The sequence below is a fragment of the Aythya fuligula genome, chromosome 4 (assembly GCF_009819795.1).
Source record: "Aythya fuligula isolate bAytFul2 chromosome 4, bAytFul2.pri, whole genome shotgun sequence".
Lineage (NCBI taxonomy): Eukaryota > Metazoa > Chordata > Aves > Anseriformes > Anatidae > Aythya > Aythya fuligula.
Genome location: NC_045562.1, coordinates 11556340 through 11575709, shown reverse-complemented (window position 1 = coordinate 11575709; position 19370 = coordinate 11556340). Strand labels below are relative to the sequence as shown.

The following is a 19370-nucleotide window of genomic DNA, read 5'->3' as shown; positions in this document are numbered from 1 at the left end:
GCTGCGCCGGGGTGCCCTCCCCGCCGCGGCGACAGGGAGAGGCAACCCGGGCGGGCTCGCAAGAGGCACCGGGAGGCTCCGGGCCGCTCGGAGCTGCGGCGGTGGGAGGCGGGGAGCCGGGGAGCCAAGGACCCGGGCAGCGCTCCCCCCGGCGGCCGCCGGCGGAGCGGGGCAGCCCCGAGCCCCCGCCAGCCCGCCCCGGGCCCCCGGTTTCGGTGCAGGCATCCCCCGCGCCGAGCCCACCTCGGAGCCGCTCCCGGAGCAAAAACTACGTGCTCGGAGGGGGAAACCGCCTGCTCCTCCGCGGTACAAGAGCCACCAGACCTGCAGCACATCGGGAGGAAATCCGCCGGTCCCATCCAGCCCTCCTCCGTGTGTCGCTTAGCTTAGCTATCCAGGCACCCGACGAGCCATCATCCAAATTTGCGTGGGGCATTGCAGCGGATGCAAATGGTGATGGGCTCCTGTCACGCGTTCAGTTCGGGCTGCTTGCTGCTTTTGAGACGGAAATCTGGCTTCCGCTATGAAGCTGGCCGGCCTGCCTGCGGCTAGCCATCAGAAAAATAGATCCCCGCAAAAATAACAGCAACAGAAGTGCTTTGCGTTAGGACTCACACTTGTCTGGAAAGCTTTGATCTAATTGCAGTGCATTCCCACCAGCGAGGAATTTTATCTGCTGCAATCACAGGAAATGGTTCTGCAGTGCCAGGAGGTTCAAGTAAAGTACAGGTTTCCAACCAGGAAGATTCCAACTCCTCTACTTTACTTAATAGGCATATAGGAACAAGGTTTCCAAAACCATAGGACAAGCTGCAAGGAGAACTCCTGTTCTCACCCTGGCTTTGCAATCTGGAAAAGATTGGGAAACAGAAAGAACAGTGGACTAGAGGACCTAACAAATCATCTTTTTTTTTTTTTTTTTTTTTTTTTTTTAAATCTCTTATCATCAAAAACATCAATAAATCATGTCCTCACAATCCATGTTAGTGGATCCGTATTTTATTTACTGTTCTGCAAAACACCCTCAGGCTCAGTTACTGATCCTAAATCTCTTTGACTCATGAGTTAAGTGATCATTGGTGGATCATGAAACTCTTATGTCTCCTACCATGGTATATGCAATTTCTTCCCCAACACTGGCCAGTGAGATCAGCACATATGTAGTATCAATGCTTGAATGTGGCTGATTTTTTCTGTGATTAAATAAAGAGAGATTTTCAATAATCACCGACAATAGCTGCTTCCTTACCTGTGCCAAAATCGTAACAGTACTTTTAAGAACTTAAACATTCAAACACTGGGGAATCTCACTGGAGGGAGAGAGTGAGGAAAGCATCAGACTTTATCAGGAAAGGCAAAGATGAACAGCATTAACAACCGGGGTTTCCTGGTAGTTCAAATCTACTTTGCTGTCTTTACAATCTCACTTTTTTGGTGCTTTGGAAGACTTGTATAGAGCCTAGTCTTCACCCTGGTCATGTCTGAGTCAGGAACTCAAGGTCAGGCTAGCCAACTCCTCTTCATTATTCTCCAAAAGGAACTATTTTTTACAGAAGCACTGCCAGACTTCCTAGAATTAATCCCACTACCATTAACATTACTACAGTGCAGCTTCCACTTTTGTGTTAAAAAAGAAGAAAGACTGGATGATTCAATTTCCTTTGTCAGCAATTGTGCTTTTATGAAGAGGTAGCTATAGACACTTAACAGACCTTGCTGCTATGAGGACTTCCCTGGACTTCAGTTATTATAGTTTTCCTAAACTTTGCTAGACAGAAGGTTCCTTATCTAGATTCTTGAGACTCCTTAGCCCAAGATACTAAAATCACAGTCTTGGCACTCAGTTAACCAATTAACTCAGATAATTCTGTAAACTTGTGTCATCGGATCCAGGTTTTCCTTTCTGCATCTTTCTCCCCAGTTCCAAATCCCCAAAATAATATCTCTAGTCCCTTCTACAGCAACTTTCCCTGCCCCGGAAGATATAAGACACTGTGGAAAGGTGAGATTCAGGTTTGTCACCTGGCAGTCCTTACATGACTCTGGCACTATTTACAAAGGAAGGAATTTCAGTTGTTTTAGTATTTATAGCTAATACATTTGACTTCTTTGGAAATCAACTTCAGAATTAATTGAAATGGAAACATAGCAGGATTTTCAAAGGCATGCAAGACATGCAGCTGACTGGATGGTCAACCTGAAAGCCTTGAAAGTCACAGCAGTAAGAGCCATACAGCTTCAGCTGGAAAGGCTGGGAAGACTTTCTACAGGCTATTGCACCCTTCCTGTTTTAGGGTTGTCAAGCACCTTCAGAGCAGGTAGAGAAACCCTGCTAGAAAAGAGCAACTGTAATTCTGAGGACAAAAATAGTTGACTAGGAATCTTTCTTTGCTCTAAGCCTCTTCATGCTGATGCGCTTCAAAACCAGTGCCTAAATGTTTTCCTGCTGAGTTCAGATAAACATTTCTCTCTTTATGTCTGTGCAGCATTACTGAAAATTCCTTTGCTGCTCTTAGTGGTCATGACTGAGCTCTGGGTCTGATGGCAAGAAAATCAAAGAGGAATGAAGCAGTAATATGACTGAAATACAGCTCAATTAGTAATCTCTTTGCCATGCCCAGTAGGGCACAAGTGTTTCATTTCTGAATGCATTGATGCCTCTGGAAAGCTGAGTAGAGGCATCACGAGATTTGGATCATTGCAGGAATTGGTTAAGGTGACAAAGTGCACACATGCACAAAGGGCATGGCCGCTTTATTTACATAGTCTTCTAATGTACATGTTTTGTCTCCTACCTCTCTTTACTGAATCCCAGCCTACCACAGAATGGTTTCATTTGGTACCCCATGCGATATTAATATTAAATATCTTTAAACCATCTTCTAAAGCCAGCTATGAGCCCTGTACTCCACTAGCTTCTGTACTGATATGCTAAGGAGGCCATCATATGTCAACATATCAATGCATCACCGTATCAGTACAAACCAGATATTGAGATGAATATGCTGGTCTACCAGAATTTTTACCTCATTTGCTTAATCACCTGTGAGTCACGGCCAATATTCTACAATTTTTCCCCATCCTTTTGTCTGCTTCAATCTCCAGCTATAAATATTTGTTTTATGTTAATTTCTTGTAGGTGTTAATGTAGAGAAGCATTCATACTGAGGGCAGCACACAGACATTTGCATAGTTTTAAGCACTGTGCTTAGCACTTACTGAAGTCAATGGAACATGCTTAAAAATAAATGTGTACATAGGTCTCTATAATATCAAGACTGATACAGAATTAAACCTCTCTAACTTGCTAATGTTTAACTGTAGAGGAATTGTTTTCTGATATGTATTAGGCCAGAGCTCAGGGCAATAGGATGATGGATTTTCAAGGTGCTGCCAAAATACAAGTAATCATCAGAAATGACAACCGCACTTCTACAGTGCCTTCGAAGACTCCTGTAGATTGCTTTAATATTTTTTGACAGGCTGGAAAGAACATCATTTTAAAACTATATCACCATCTTGCTAAAGAAAGTTCTTTCCTGGAGCTGAAAAAATAGAGCTGATGACTATTTAAAATGAGAAGCACCACGACATGTGGAGAAGATTTGCAGTTGCCCTAAGCTAGCATATTTTCATATTTTTTACTTCAGTAGCAATATACAGATTTACATTGGTATAGATTCGCCCTGTTGCTTTTTGCACTCCTTATACCATATCCCTTAATATATTTTCAATTTTAATGACATTGATACTGAATATAAATTCTGTAGAAGCAGTTTTTACATGGCATATTTCATGTTTCATGTCTTCTTCATGAAAAAGAGCTATAAATATTTCAAAAAAGTAAATAAAACAGCTTTTATAGGCAAAACAACTGATGACTGGGCTGAGAAGAGCAATGAAGAGCAAACTCGCTAATACAATCATTTAACATTTGTAGTTTTGTGAATGCATTTACACCTTCATTTCTCATTAAAAAATATTGAAGGACTGAATGAACATGCTTATTTTGGACTGGGAACCAAGCCACAAAAGATATAGTCCTCTGGTATGATAGCTGCATTAAGTAGCTGTACAACTAGAGACAAACATATCAGCGAAGAAACATACACAAGGTGACGTGATGTGTGTGTTTTGTGATCACGCACTTCCAGTACAACCAACAGAGCAGAGCAAACAGTAATTCCATGTTACACAGCATCTCTGTCTCCCGTTACCTCTCACATACCTAATGGGCTGTACTGGGCATCTCATAAATGGATGCTCTGTTCAGCCAGAGCAATAACACTCCTGGATCATTAGATTGGCTCTGATGACACTATGACTAGAGAGATAAGGATTTCTTGGTCATATTTCCTCTAAGACTGTGTTCTTTTAACATTATAGTCTACATAAATATAGATATATACAAAAAAGGAATATTAAGAGCGAATAATATACCATTGTGAGTGAATGGATGTTTTTCAATTTCATGGTGGTTCCAAGGCACTAGAAATCCATATGCTAGTTGCAATACCTCAGACAGCTGTGTCAAATTTCACTTGCAAATATGTAGATGCGAGTTTCTACAGCATTATGAAAATGTCCTTGACATTTACCATGCACAGTTTTTGCTTGACAGTTTTTGTTTCAGAGTGTGCTGTGAACATCCTAGCCCTCATGGGGAACTTCAGTTACAGAAATACCTACAAGAAGGACAACACAGCAGGGCATAAGCAATCCAGGATGTTCCTAAAGTGCATCAATGACAACCTCCTCACCCAAGTGATAGAGGAGCCAATGAAGAGAGGTGTTCCACTGGATCTCGTACTCATCACTAATGAGGGGCTCATTGGGTATGTGAAGGCCAAAGGCAGTGGCTAAGAGATAGTGGAGATGGGGATCCTGAAGAAAAGGAGGAGGTTATAAAGTAAGCTCATAGGGGCCTCTTCATAGGCCTCAGGGGAACTGCTGCTGTGTGCCTGGAGCACCTTCTACACTCCTTCTGCATTGACCTGGGTGTCTGCAGGGATCTTTATCACTCATCACTCTCTGAGCTGCTGTTGTGCAGAAGGTGCTTTATTATTATTTTTTTTCCCCTCTCTCTTCTTTTTTTTTTTCCATCTTTCTTAAATCTGTTATCACAGAGGCACATACAACATCACTTATTGGCTTGGCTCTGGCCAGAGATGGGTCCTTTTTAGAACTGGTCAAATCTGTCCCTCATCTAACATGGGGCAGCTTCTGGACTCTTCTCACAGAGGCCACCCCGCATCCCCCCATAAAAAATCTTACCATATAAACCCAATACACCAGTTTACACAATTTTCCTGACTGCTCTTAAGCCTGTTGCAAGAAAACATGAGAGATTTCATCAGCCATAAGATGGGGATGAGGTCTGCCACTCCTGCAACCCTCCTACTATCAAACCCTTGCCACATAAACCCAATACCTTCACCTCATTATTTAAGTAACAAGACCAGCTTTCAGGAATCTCAGGCCCCAGAGAGCAAGAGGAAAATCTGGAGCAAAGAAGATGTACTCATTGTGGAAGAGATTTAGGTCAGGGATTACTTAAGCAAATTGGACATCCATGAGTCCTGATGGTATACACCCATGAGTGCTGAGGGAGTTGGCAGATGTACCTGTGAGGCAACTCTTTATAATCTTTGCTTGATCATGGAAACTGGGAGAAGTGCCTGGAGACTGGAGGAAAGCAAATTTCACTCCTATCTTCAGAAGGGCAAGAAGGAGGAAAACTACAGGCCAGTCAGCCTCACCTTGATCCCTGGGAAGGGGGTGCAGCAGCTAGTCCTGAAAAACATTTCCAGGCACATGAATGACAAGAAAATCATCAGGAGTAGTCAGCATTTGAAATTGGAAACTTTTGGTTGATGCGTTGTAATAATTATATTTTCCCCCTTAGTGTCTCCATAGTACATTTGGGTATGATTAATTTCACCATCTCCTATTCCCATTTCACACATATTCTATTTATTCATTACTGTGATTCTAAATGTGAAACAAGCCACGCACAACAAACAAACAAACAAAAGAAAACCACACACACACAAACAACTTCCCCCATCCGCCCCCCGCCTTCTCAACAAATTAAAACAACCATTTGATGAGTCAGTAATTTATGCTGTTTACCTCCTTTTATGTCAACAAAACTGAGATCTGGAACAACACATAATCATAATGATTATAGGCATAATGAGCTGATTTATTACGTACTCACCACATGGTATTCTGGTGCATATTCAACAGTAATGATGTCAAATAACACAACCAGAAAACCTATTTGCTCAGATAACCACTGCCTACTGTGAACAATAAATTAAGCTAATGGGGTACCAGACACATGGGGGCTCTGGATTCAGAGCCCTGTCTCCAGTTAAGCTATGTTGACTGTATGTATCTACCAAATGTTTTTGGTATCTTCACAAGTTCAGGAAATAAGAAAATAAGTCTGAGTTTCTTTTAAGGATTGGTTGTGAGTGTTGCAGGTAAATGTAAATCAAACCTAAATTCTCTTCCCAATGCAGTTCTGTGAGGCTGGACTGCTATATGGCTTGCACATTTGTACAGATTTTAAGAACCTATTTGTTCTAATTGCAAGTCTAGTTCTGCCAGTGTCCTTGGATGTCATCGGCTGGCTGTGTAAGATGTTATTCCAGAGGGAAACATCCTTTGGCAGGGCTACTGCAGCCATTTTTATGTTTTCACATTTTGTCACACAAGACAGGATCTTCTCCTCATGCTACCAAAAGAATCCTCTCCTGGACAACCACCAAGGCTGTTTATGTCTCACTGTTGCTTTCCTTATAACATGGAGTTTTAAGCTGATTCATACAATAGGGGAGATGAAATGCAGATATAATAGAATTGGCAAGGTGAGTAGATAAAAGATGGATAGGTGTAAGCATGGAGAATAAATACCAAGAACAGCAAGGAGTGCAGATGAAAAGAACCGAGGAGAAACAGAATTTGTTTAAATGTAAAGAATATGATATAACAAACAACTATGTACAATGTGTCTCAGTCTAGAACCAGCTCCCTGAAAAAAAAAAAAAAAAAAAAAAAGTCTGGAATTAAATCACCTGTCAATATGATCTCTAAACACATCAATACTGCCCTGAAACAGAAAGCTTTACATTCAGTCAAGACAGTTGATAAAATGAAAACGTGGTTGTTCCTGTTTCTACTATGTATTCACTAATTCTAACCAGAATTCTACCAACATGCGGTATCAACGTATTATGATACAATGATACTGTGATGTATTTCTGCATTGCGAAGTGACATTCTTGTGTCATCTTTAAATTTGCCTGTGCACCCATTATTCTTGAATTATTAAAAAAAAAATCTGATTTACTTTCCCTTGGCCATTCTTTGTGTTGTTGTATCTATCATCATCATCTATCTATTATGTTATTTTATCTAAAATATAGAAGTCCAATGTTTCCTTTTTTTTTTTTTTTTTTTGCCTTTTCATGCCCCTATTGCACCTCCTGCTCAGCCACATGTCTAATAAAATTTAGATCCTCTATTTATCTAAATAAATAGGGACAAAATCTTTTGCTAAGAAAGCTCAGTTGTAGCTCAAATGCAGCTCAGTGTAGATCCTTCTAGAAGCTGAGGTTGCTCTTTTCGAAAAGTTGACTTTGCTTTTATTTTTTCTCTTTCTCTTAACACAGAAGTAATTATCTCCATTCAATCAAACCAACTACTTTTACATTTCCTCAATTTGCAGTAAGTCAGACCTTTTCTTCTGCTTTTCAGGATTATTTTATGTTAAAGCCTCCGTGCATGCTGTCCATTCACAGTCATTCCATTCACAGTCACTGTCCATTCCAGCTCAGTCCATTCACACTGGACACTCTCATGTGCAGCAGGCTGGCCAAATGACCTCAATGCACCTTCCCCATGGACTCCACCAGAACAGTGCTCACCAAGGAGTTTACACCAGTTTAGTTTCACTTGAATGGACAAGGTTTGCCTGGGAGTTTCTCCTTCCCTCTTTGGCCTTATAACTTTCTGCAAGGCTGATTTTTCCACTGTTTCCTAGTTGCTGCCCCCTTAAAGTATTTTCTTGCTGCAGGCAGCATCCAAACTCTGTCACTGACACCAAAGAGTTAGACATGACCTGTTCAAGCCAGGACTGTCCTGGTTCCTCTGGGGTACATGCAGGACCCGTTCTGTGTGATTCCAGCCCTCTGTGACCTGCAAACCTATGGAAAGCATTTTGAGATAGATTTTCTGCAGTAATAATCATCAATGTTCCCTGTGTAAATTCTAGCTAAAAACATATCCATTTTGGTTTGGGTGAATGCATTAAGAATATCAATATGGTTGTAAGGTGCTTTACCTGCATATTCTTAAAATATATATTTTTTTCCTTTGGAATCTGGGGCGTCTCTCCACAAAAAGAGCTAGTCAAGGTTTTGTGAGTCATGGGCAGCCTTGCAAGATACATCTCACAGTTGCAGAGCAAGAAGGTATTTTCCAGCTGTTTCTAAGGAAATGCATGGGTACCAAGAATTGTCTTTGGGTTCAATATGACTAACACTGAAGTTTCTAGGTGGTTTCTTACTGATTTCAATGGATGAGGCAAAAATAAAGGAGTAAGCCACAGACAGCAGATGAGCCAGTGAGCTTACAAATGGTTACTGTCCTTTTGAAGCCAACATCCCTTAAAATAATTTCAGAAGAGCTTGTCTTTGAGTTCAAAAATCTTCAGAATTCTAGAAAACAGGGAAAAGAATCAGGGAGAATTAACTAAAAATAATTCTAATTATTTTATATTATCTTGCCTGCTGATAACATATTTGAGTGGTGTTCAGCATAGGAAAAAAATAAGGCATTTTTCCATCCACATCTAATGGGAGCTTAATGACACATTGCTTTGTGTCAGAACCTTTGATTAACTATCACCATTCTGAACTCAAAAGTTGGTGGTCTGTGATCTTATCTCAGCTCTAGAAAGCTGATAAACTCAAAATTACTAAGACTGCTTATTTCTTCTTTTTGGTATATTCCTCCAGAATTCAGAGCCAAGAAAATACAGGTATACATTATCAGTAGTCACAACCACACATCCTTAGCTATGGCCACATGCGCTAGATTTCACATTACTATGTAGAAGTCTTGGTGTAACTTTCAATCATTCTGGGACTTGTAACTTTTGTTACAAATATGTAACAAAAAGTATTTGAATATTTGAAATATTTGAAAAATATTCAGAATGAATGAATGTGAATTTTGTTCAATTTGCAAAGCTAAACTTCAATCCAGAGGCTCCTGAGACTACCTGCGTACTAGATGAAGTAGCACAACTATACATATCAATTATGTGTAGTTAAAGAGCATTAAGATCAATGCCATGACATTTCACTGCTTTTGTGCTGTAGAGTTTTCCCTTTATATGAAAGATCAGGATAGGCTTTTTTGGTTGGGCTTAAGTTCTACTGTGGGAAGATTGGAACAACAACAACATCAAAAGATAGAAAACCACTTCTTTCCAATATAAAATACACGTAAAGACATTCAAGACAAGTCAAAATGAGGTGCTCACAGTAGGATCTCCTCTTTGTTCCACATCAGGAACAAATTACAAAACTCTTGCAAGCTTAAGTAACCTTACGTAACTAAGCTGCATGTTGCTGTTGACATACTGGAGGGAAGGGATGCCATCCAGAGGGACCTGAACAGATTTGAAAGGTGGGTCTCTGCAAGCCTTATGAAGTTTCACAAGGCGAAGTGACCTACAGACAACAGAAGTGTTCAAGGCCAGGTTGGATGAGGCTTTGAGCAACCTGGTCTGGCGGAAGGTGTCCCTGACCATGGCAGGTGAAACTAGCTGATTTTCAAAGATCCCTTCCAACCTAAACCATTTTATGATGATGATGAACCTTTCCTCTTCCAATTCTGTCTCAACATTTCATATGCCTGTGTGAGCCCAGTCACCTCCTCTGTCTTTTCCTCCAACAGTGGGTAGAGTATTTTACATATTCTACTAGGAAAGATGTTTTAACTCTTTTTTTTTTGAAGCTTTTCTCAACAGATGTTAATCTCATCTGACCATGAATGCAAATGTGCATTATAGTGAGGATTACCAGATAAAATTTTTGTAAGAATCATAACGTCTCTCTTCTTTCAGATAGCACAGGTAGGACAGTTTTCTTACTGAAAGTCAGTTGAGCATTTCAGACATATTTGGGATAACAAAAAGTGCATTTCACAGTTGGCTCTGTGAAATAAATTCAGGCACTAAATCTGACCAAATGACTTCAGTTTCTTTTCCCACAGTATAAGAGTAAGACAGCAGATATTAGTTCTCAGAATGTACATGAGAAAAAATAAAACTTGGGTGAATTTTGTTGTATCAATATCCAGGAAACATTACAAATATTAGTCAAAATAGTTCATGTAATTATTATCATCCCAATGCTTAGGTACTAATAGTAGTGAAAGCTCAAAAATTTTTAGAAACAGACACTATTTTAGAGAAGACTGTGTCTAAAATACATGACCGTGGATCCACCTTTTGTTTACTCTCTTACTTTTGTTATTTGCCACTGTTCCTAGTTGAATATTTAGTACTACTATGTGTAGCTAAAGGGTGTTAAGATCAATGCTGAGTGCATAGACGAAAGCATTAAATAGCACTTACTGTCAACATCAACAATGCTGAACCACCTGCACATAAAGAGCAAAAACAAATCAAAACCAATCCTCTCTCCTCCCTCACACCCCCAAAAATATAACAGAGAGAAAACACCCAGATTACTAACTGAAAGGCTGGATATTCTCATTGAAAAACAGTGTTGAATTTCTTTGCTAAGCTTGCAATGGACATACCCAGAGGTATGATTCCAAGAGCTGACAAAGAGGACTCTGTCTAGATTTGCTTTTTCAGACCTAGCATTGGGCTCACCCTTATGAGTCTCCACTGGAACACATTTCCCCACTCTCCCACTGGGAATGACCTCAAGCCTCATGTGATGGCATCTTTCACCCTCCCATCTTTTCCATAATTGTGCTAAATGTTTCTGAGCCAGCTGCCAGTTTTTCTTAGAGGGCATATTGACTGGGTGACTACAAAACCTGAAGCCTGGGGCTAATCCTGCCTTCCTGCTCATCATCAGATTCAGATGGTGTGAGGTCCTGGATGGGGTCACTGAGTGTGATGCCAAAGCTGAGGGAGAATAAAGCAAACCAAAGTCCTCTTTCCTCTACTACTTCCATACTATAGATGAAAAACAGCAAAGCTCTCAGCCATTATGGTCAATGTTTTCTGTGGGTATATACACAAACAAACACAATGAGATATATCCTTCTAGGCAAAGGCTAGCATAAAAGCTAACTTTTAATGCTGCATGAGTGCTTTCTTCAAAGGAGCTGGACCTCCCCTTTTAATTATTTAATTATTATTATTATTTTAATATTTAGTCCTCCTAACATAATCATGTTGGATTTAAATGAGAGAATTGTACTTATTTATTTATTTTCTGAGCCAGGCTCTTAATCAAAATGAGGCCTACTGGTTATACTGCAAGAAGAAATCATTGTCAGTAAGCTGAAATCAATGGATTTTTGGCAATTTATAATGGATAAGAATCTGCCTTTAGCAATAGATAAAGACTTAAAGCTGATCTAAAATGCCCAGTAAGACACAGAAATCTTCAGCAGTCATAAAGCTGTCATAATGGGTTAAGTGGGCAATCTGGTGATTTAGAATGAGGCAGCATTGCCAGGTACAGCACATGCTTCAAAAAGCCCTGAGATACAAAGCAAATGGCTTCAGCTTCAAGTAGTCATAAAACTGGCCCTCCTTTTGCTGGGTATTGAGAGCTGCAAAGACTCTGAGAATGAGGTAGTGACATGAGGCAGCCTGGATCCCAGGAAGACACACTGAAGTTCAGACAGAAAAAAAAGAAAGGTTTCTGAATGCTAAAAAATAACTTGAAATTTTAACTCTCTCTTGGTGTTGACTCTTTAGAATACATGGAAAAAGAATGTTTCTTACTTCCAGCAAAATAGGGTACTTTAATGTCACTAGAATAATAAAAAAAAATAATAAAATTTATAGGGGTCTTTCTCTATCAGCTCTTTGTCCACATATAAATCACTTTTACTTGTTACGGGGGAATAAAAGCATAAATATGACTTGACATTCTTATCACCTACTCAGTCCTCAGCCAGAAGATTTATTGCATTGTTCTCTGGGAAACATTCTGTAGTTAAGGGACTCATAGAGAGAAAGTCAGCTTACCATACGTACATATATGAGAGACGTAAGTGAAGCTATAGCCATCTCCATAAAGCTACAGTATATTAACTACCAGATTGCAAAGGGTGGCTAAGACTCTGCTATTAGTCACTTTACTTTGACATGACTATCATACAACCCATATTCTCCACAGAAGATTATCATGTTTGAGAGGCTCATGGCCATTTAAATTTGCTAGAGAATGGTTTACTATTCAAAACCATTTTTTTTTTAAGGCAGTGAATTCTTTGCTGAAATAATATCATCAACCTAACTGAAAGAAATGATTTATATTTCGTAAATGTTATTTGCACCCACAATCATTTCAGATTTCCTCCAATTCCTTTTAACTCACATGTATATGCGGAAGTACTCTGTTCCAGGAGACACCAATACCCTGTTTCAGTAGGCACCAGTGCGATTTTTTCCATGGGGATGTCCCCAGATCTATCAGATCTTGCAGTTACTTCACATTTTTTCCTGCTTTTCTTTGGAAAGAGCTACATTGTTTATTGGAAAAGCAGTCCGTAAACTCTCTTCAGCACAGGAAATTTGGTTGAGCCTAGTCTTTAAGTGGATTGTGCTAATGGACAAAAAGGCTGAAGCCTGTAACAGATGGTGTACAGCAATTTTGGCAATATAGTCAATAACAGTCTCATATGTTGCGGGTCCTCTAGAAGAACCTCTGCGCCCGTGTAACTTGTCTTGAACCCAACACAACATCAACCTTTAACATAGACAAAGATAAACAATAACTTCAGTAATTACTGAAGATGGTAAAGAAGATCAGCAAATATCTTTTAAAGTAAATCTTAACGGGATTAACTTCCACTAAGATGAATGAGTTTGCATTTGATACTAACGGCAACATGGTTATCTACCTGTACACATAAACAATTTTCTATTGTGCATATACATGCAAAGAATTCATATTGCCAAGAGGAAAAAAATGTAAAAAAAAATAAATTGATATTAGTCGAAGAGCAGTATGAACAAGTCACATTGGCATAGACACATATGGAGAAAACCTACTTCTGAACCTGTTCACATGATTCAACCCCTCTCTATTTTATTTTATTTTGAGCCAGATGAATTCTTTCGTCCTGGAATAAATGACAGAATGTTTGGAAATTTGACAAATGAGCCTTGGTTTAATCAAACAAGACTGAAGGTTAATCCTTCCCAACAGGAATTGCCATCCCCAGGTCTGTGGAAGAAAAAAGGTACTTGTGCTTCACCTCAGCTGCTTCCATGCCGAGTGACATGCTTAAAGCCATCTTCATTGTGATTTTAATAAAAAGCTCTAAAGCCTATCTTTTCTTTTAAAGTTCTGTGATGTTCCTCCTCTTTTCAGCCTAGGTTGCCTTACTCTTTCTCAGTGCATTCTCATGAGATGATTTTGACAATCTTCTGCTCTACGAGCAGGCATCACTGCCACAGCAAGACGATGCTGACGAGAAGAGCTTCCTATTTCGCCTGCTTTCTCAGGAATGCAGCCTTCTGAAGCATCTCAGCCTGTACTTAAGTACAGCACATCCTGTTCTTTCTTTTAACCACTGGTGACTTTTAAACAACACTGCCCATGAGTTTACACACATCCACCACTAGCTAGATAATTCAATGGCTGTTCAGGGATATATTGGAAAGATTCAATTAGTCCTTGAAGAAGTGTGTATTAATGAAGCGTGTCTATCTATGAAAGTGCTGTAATAGGCAGCAGGAGAATTGTTGTGAATTCTGCCAAGGGCAAAGGGTACAATTTATACCACTAACAGGGGATATCACTCACAATTAGAAGAATAAATTGGATATTACCAATGTACTGAATGGCTCTCTTGAAATAGAGGTAGGGAAGAAAAAGGAAAATCTCAATTGCAATAAAGAATCTATCAAAGAGTTTGAGGCTTTTTATTAAAAACTGTAATCAAAGATAGATCCCATTGTGCTCTCAGTCTAGGTTAATGGTTGGCAATACTTCTCTGATCTCAACAGCAGTGCTAAGGAGGGACTCAGCTTCAGCTGAGCACAGTCAGAGGCAGATTCTTTTTAGTCTCACTTAAGAGGCAGATTCTTTTTAGTCTCATTTACTTATATTAAGAGAAAGTGGACTCAAGAAAAAAAAACAAACAACTATTTATGTACTGAGGTTGATGAGAAAAGGCTAGATAAATGAAAGCGATATTCCCTCCTGTGTTCATTTGTATTGCACAACTGCACAGGTTAACCATTCCACCTCCAGAAGCAAATCCCCATGGATTTGAGTCACAGTAGGGCACAGGGGAATTTGTATGTGCTTGCCTGTTTGCTGTATGACTGCCATTAAGGGCATGGTGGTGCTGATCAGAACTTCTGTTAGATGACAAGCATCTTGACATACATACCCTATAGCCTTGGTTACAAATTACTGGGTCAAGTCATTAGCACCCAACTGGGCTTCCTCAGCAAGGCCAGCCTTTCAGAAATGCAAGGTTTCTCCTTCAGTTTGGGAGGTTTCTTCCTCTGGCCCCCACAAACAGTATCTTGCTGTCAAAAACTGGGATCCAGTGTGCCTTCTCCCTGCTCAGCAATGCTTTTCCCAGGGTCAGGAGCAGGTCCTAGGACCAGACATTTCAAACAGTGTCCTGAATCATGCTGTACCTCATTTTTCAAAGAAAACAGCACAGATGACCTAAACTTGGACAAAGCGTCTGTGAGAATTTGACACCTTTATAAAATTAGGCTAGATATATTGCTCTTTGCAAAATTGGCTAAAGTTGAGATTCGTATTTCTTTAAAGTTTTTTAACTGCTTGGCTCAGGCTACCCTTGCGTAAAGCAAGAGCATCTTAGGGAAAGAAGATGCAGGAAGACACATCCCATGCTAGGAAGAGATAAAACAAAGTCTATTCCTCTCTGAAAGTCACTGAGAGTTGTGTAATATTCTAGAGGAAACAGAACTGAGTCCCTTTTTAAAAAAATAAATAATAAAACAAAATAGCTCCCACCCTCTAAAAAATAGCAAACCACTAGAAACGTCTCACAAAAAATCTATGGCATGTACAGTTTTCAAATATTTAATCTTCTGGCAAATACCATACATCCAAATGTGCTCCTAGTGAGGCTCCTCAATGCAGTCACTTATTTGTGTTCAAGAAAATGTTGGACCTGTACGTGGGAAATAAGCTGGATACATTTACATGGGCATTTCTAACAAATAGCTCCTTGCATGGGCTATGACTTAATAGCCAGCCTTATCTAACTGACTCTTCAGAAGTTAAAGAAAATTGTGAAGTGAATTGAGACAAATGAGTTAATTTCGAGTCTCTTGAACCAGAGAGATGCAGTGTATTTGAGGACTAATCAACACGTTGCTTTTCTATGTAAGTCAGCAATGTGTGGATTTTTCTTGTGCTGCATGTGTTGTTTACTGACTCGTTTTAATCTTGTTTCCATAGAGGAGAGCAATATGCTTGCTTTCCATAGCCACAGAGCTCAGGCTTTGTCCAGTCTCCTCCAGGACGTTTCCCCTGGGAGCCTCATGCAGGAAGAATTTCCCTGCCTGTATGATGCAGGAGCAAGGACAGCCTTTCCAGAAACATAAAACAAAGACACAGAGGGAATTCAGCGAAGAAAACAAGACAGTTACCTAAGATATTTTTCTCCCTTTATAAGATTTTCTGAAAATCATACAACCCAGAGGCTTCTTATAAGACAGGCTATCCCTTCTGAAAAGTTTATAGCCATCCACTGCAACACTCCAGTGTGAGTTGATCACGATCATGCCTTCATGTATTTCAAGATTTTATTAGTGCCATCTAGCAGTCTCCCAGGCAATTCCTGGGCATGAATGGCTGGCAGGTAGGATGCTCCAGATCCACCCCAACAGCAATTTCCATGCAATCATCCTGTTGTAGAGGATATGAGAATTTACAAAATTCAATGCAGTTTGCTTCATGCTATTTGGACTCATCCTTTGGTAAAGGGAGCACAGACTCAGCCTTTGCTTGAGGGCTGCCAGAAGGATGTGCAGGAGTGCTGTTTCAGGGCAGTACAAACTGGCTACAGCTCTGCCTGCCTCACTCCCTCTCCCAACTGCACACTTCTGCCTCTCCCCAGAGCAGCATAAACTCCCAAACTACCTTCATTGTGAGGTGGAACGGAGGGCTAATCCAGGCATAATCCGTCACTCTACAAACTCTTAATTGTAATTGTAACAGCTTTCCAAACCGCCTCACCCCAAGTGCCTACAGAACTCCCATCACCTCAAGTGACGTGCAGATACAGGAGTGAAGCCCCCAGATCATGGACTTCAACTGGCCTGAGCTTTTGTGGAACTGTACCTAGATCATAGATAAGGTCCCAGTTCTCTATCACTTCTCTTTTCAACATTGATATGAAAGTCAATTGTTTCTCGGTTCTGCTTCAGAAAGAAGAAGTAGGCCTTTCAGTTTCTATAAATAAAAACAAGCCTTTTTTACAATAAGACACAGTACTCCAAGGTTTATTGAAAAGAAAGGGTGGCTTCTTCAAAGGCTGAAATATTAAAGAAATATTTTAATGGATCTTACCACATAGTGGTTACTATTGCAGCAAGAAACTCATAAAAACAGTGGCCCTAGGAAAACAGACTCATGGAAAAGCTGAATGGTTGCCTACAAGAGAATAACTTGTGATGGATACTGTAAGCTCATTTGGCATGTGCTGTTCCTTGTTGCTTTATATGTATAAACACATACATATAAATAAGAACATTTAAATGCTACAAATAAAGTATACCAAATGCACATAACTAGCAGAATTGTGTGATGAAAGGCTTCAATCCAGTTACAGTATCTGACGGTTTGTATGTTGAGTTTCCTCTAACCTGTAATTTTGAATTACTTTCCCCTTTTAACCTACAGAAGGTGAAGTTCCAGATACAGCTGCTGTAGGGAAGTTTACCCAGAAGACTGTACTACAGCTGTGAAATCTGGAAGCCCTAACAACAATGTTTTTTTTTTTTTTTTTTCTTTTTTCTTTTTTTCCTGGAAGGCAAGAGCTCACCTAGGAGCCTCCTTTATGCTTCCCCATGTCTGCTCCCCATGCTATAGCCAAAAGGGCCAGGCCTCCAGAAACTGGGAAACAAAGCGTTGGTACAGTCAAAGGTTTTTGGAAGCCATTTTCTGCAGCAAAGGATTTCTGGAGATGAAAAGGACCTTCAGAAATCTGGAACTATCTCCATGCTGTTACATCTGCTAGAAGGCTATTGAAGCGCAGGCTGAGTATGTCCCAGAGCAGCTCAAGAAGCAAAATGGCACACTTCCTTGCAGAAACCAGGCAAATGGCTCCAGGATCCTGCCTTTCTCTGGACTGACACTGAAAGACATTTGCCTTTACAAGATTCACCAAAATCATTTCCAGCTGAGCACTTCAAGTGGGTCTAGCATCCCTCCCTCCAGGACAGCTTGATAACGTGAACACACCATTCAAATTTTATTTTTGAAAGTGGTGGCACTAAGATTCTCCCCTTGAGAGGAAGTTCAGGTAATGCCTAGTTGGCAGCCATTTAAAAGTGAACATTAGAAGCACCCAAAAATCTCCAGTTCCACAAGTAGTACGTATATAAAGCATGCCCATTATTCATCACTGTGCTACTCCAATTGAATTCCAAATCAGCTCTGTAACCAGTGCAAAACCTCACTAACGAAGTGCTAAATCAAGCCCAGCAAGTGGAAGGATTCAATTCTTTTTTTTTTTTTTTTCTTCTCCTTTAAAGCTTTTGCAATTAAGGATAATTACGATCCAACATTTATATTGCTTCTGTTTCAGTTTTCTTGCAGATGAGATTTGGGTTTTGCACACATAATACTGTTTAGTTTCAGCAAATATTTCAGTAATAATATAAATGATCCATTATCATGTAGTAAAAGTCTGTTGCAACATTTATTTACTAATAGCCCTGAACTGTTCAGAAAGAACCAAAAAAAAAAAAAAAAAAAAATAGAAACAGCAATGGGTTTACAAAAGCACTGTTTGCTTTTTCTCTGCAAGCTTCTATTTCTGCAGGGAAATTTGATTTATGAAGCCTTGATTCCATGTCTGCTACAGACCCTGGCCTGTTGCTTAATTTAGCAACAAGGAATCGGTTGTGGATTGGCTGCCCTGGAGCAGCACAGTGGTTGAGCTCACTCCTGCTTTCCCTTGTGTAAGGTCACTTTCTCCATGAGCATGAACGTATGATGTGTTGCATACAAATGGACAGGAGAAAGCAAAAGCTTGTTTGTGAAAAATTACTGGCTTTCTGGTCCTCATCAGCAATCAGGTTTCTGCAACTGAAGTGATATTCCTTTACTCCTCCAGCCTTATACCTCAAATCTCCCTTTAGACCAATCTTTTTCAACAACTCCTCCCTTTCCAGCCACCTACGCTTTCCATTTGCAGTATTACTTGATAGCACATTTATCCAAGAAGCTTTATCTTGCATACTTTTTGGAGTGGAGACAGACCACCTGAGCTTCATTACAGTTCATTAGACCAAACAGAAGGTGATATGACAGCTGGTGTAAGTGTAGTATCAGTAAGCACGTGTAGCTAGATGCAAGGGATTCTTAAGTCTTACAACTTCCCATGCTGACTGGCTAGAAGGTATAAGATCTGTATTAGGTAAACTAACAAACAAAGCAAGTAACAGGAGGCCTAAGGGTTCATCACTTAAACTTATTTATTTTATTTTATTTTTTTTTTCCTGGGCTTCTCTTTGTGCTTTCAGAGCAACATATAAAATTTCTTCCTATTTTTACTTTATAGTCCTTATGTATATATTCTTCCTAACTTGTATCTGTTTAGGTCTGGAGTAGCTACAGTTACTCCTAGGAATCAAATAGGGAATATGGGACGTCGTAAAAATTTGTATTTATCAGATGACAGCAAACAGAGATAAAGTTTAATGGTCAAACCTCTTTTGTCCTCCTCCTGTAAACGCAGAGCTTACATCTCTTTAAAAATCACTGATCTCCTTGGCTGGATTGACATTTTGTTTGCTGATTTCAAGAGGTGGCCTGTTTGACCATGTACCTTTCTGGATACACACCTCATTCCCATGGACAGAAACTGAATGGAGCTTCATAAGTGAAGCAGAGACATCCTGCAGCTCCAGGGCT

The 19370-nt window shown here is 40.0% G+C and overlaps 1 protein-coding gene across 1 annotated transcript in view; it reads right to left on the bottom strand.

Moving 5' to 3' along the window:
* GPRIN3 (GPRIN family member 3) overlaps positions 1-468 on the bottom strand; it is a 31656-nt gene extending 31188 nt beyond the window's left edge. Inside the window, exon 1 of the mRNA XM_032187100.1 lies at positions 325-468. The gene's annotated coding sequence lies outside the window, so the exon portion shown is untranslated. The remainder of the gene's footprint in view (positions 1-324) is intronic.
* Between the last annotated feature and the right edge of the window lie 18902 nt (positions 469-19370).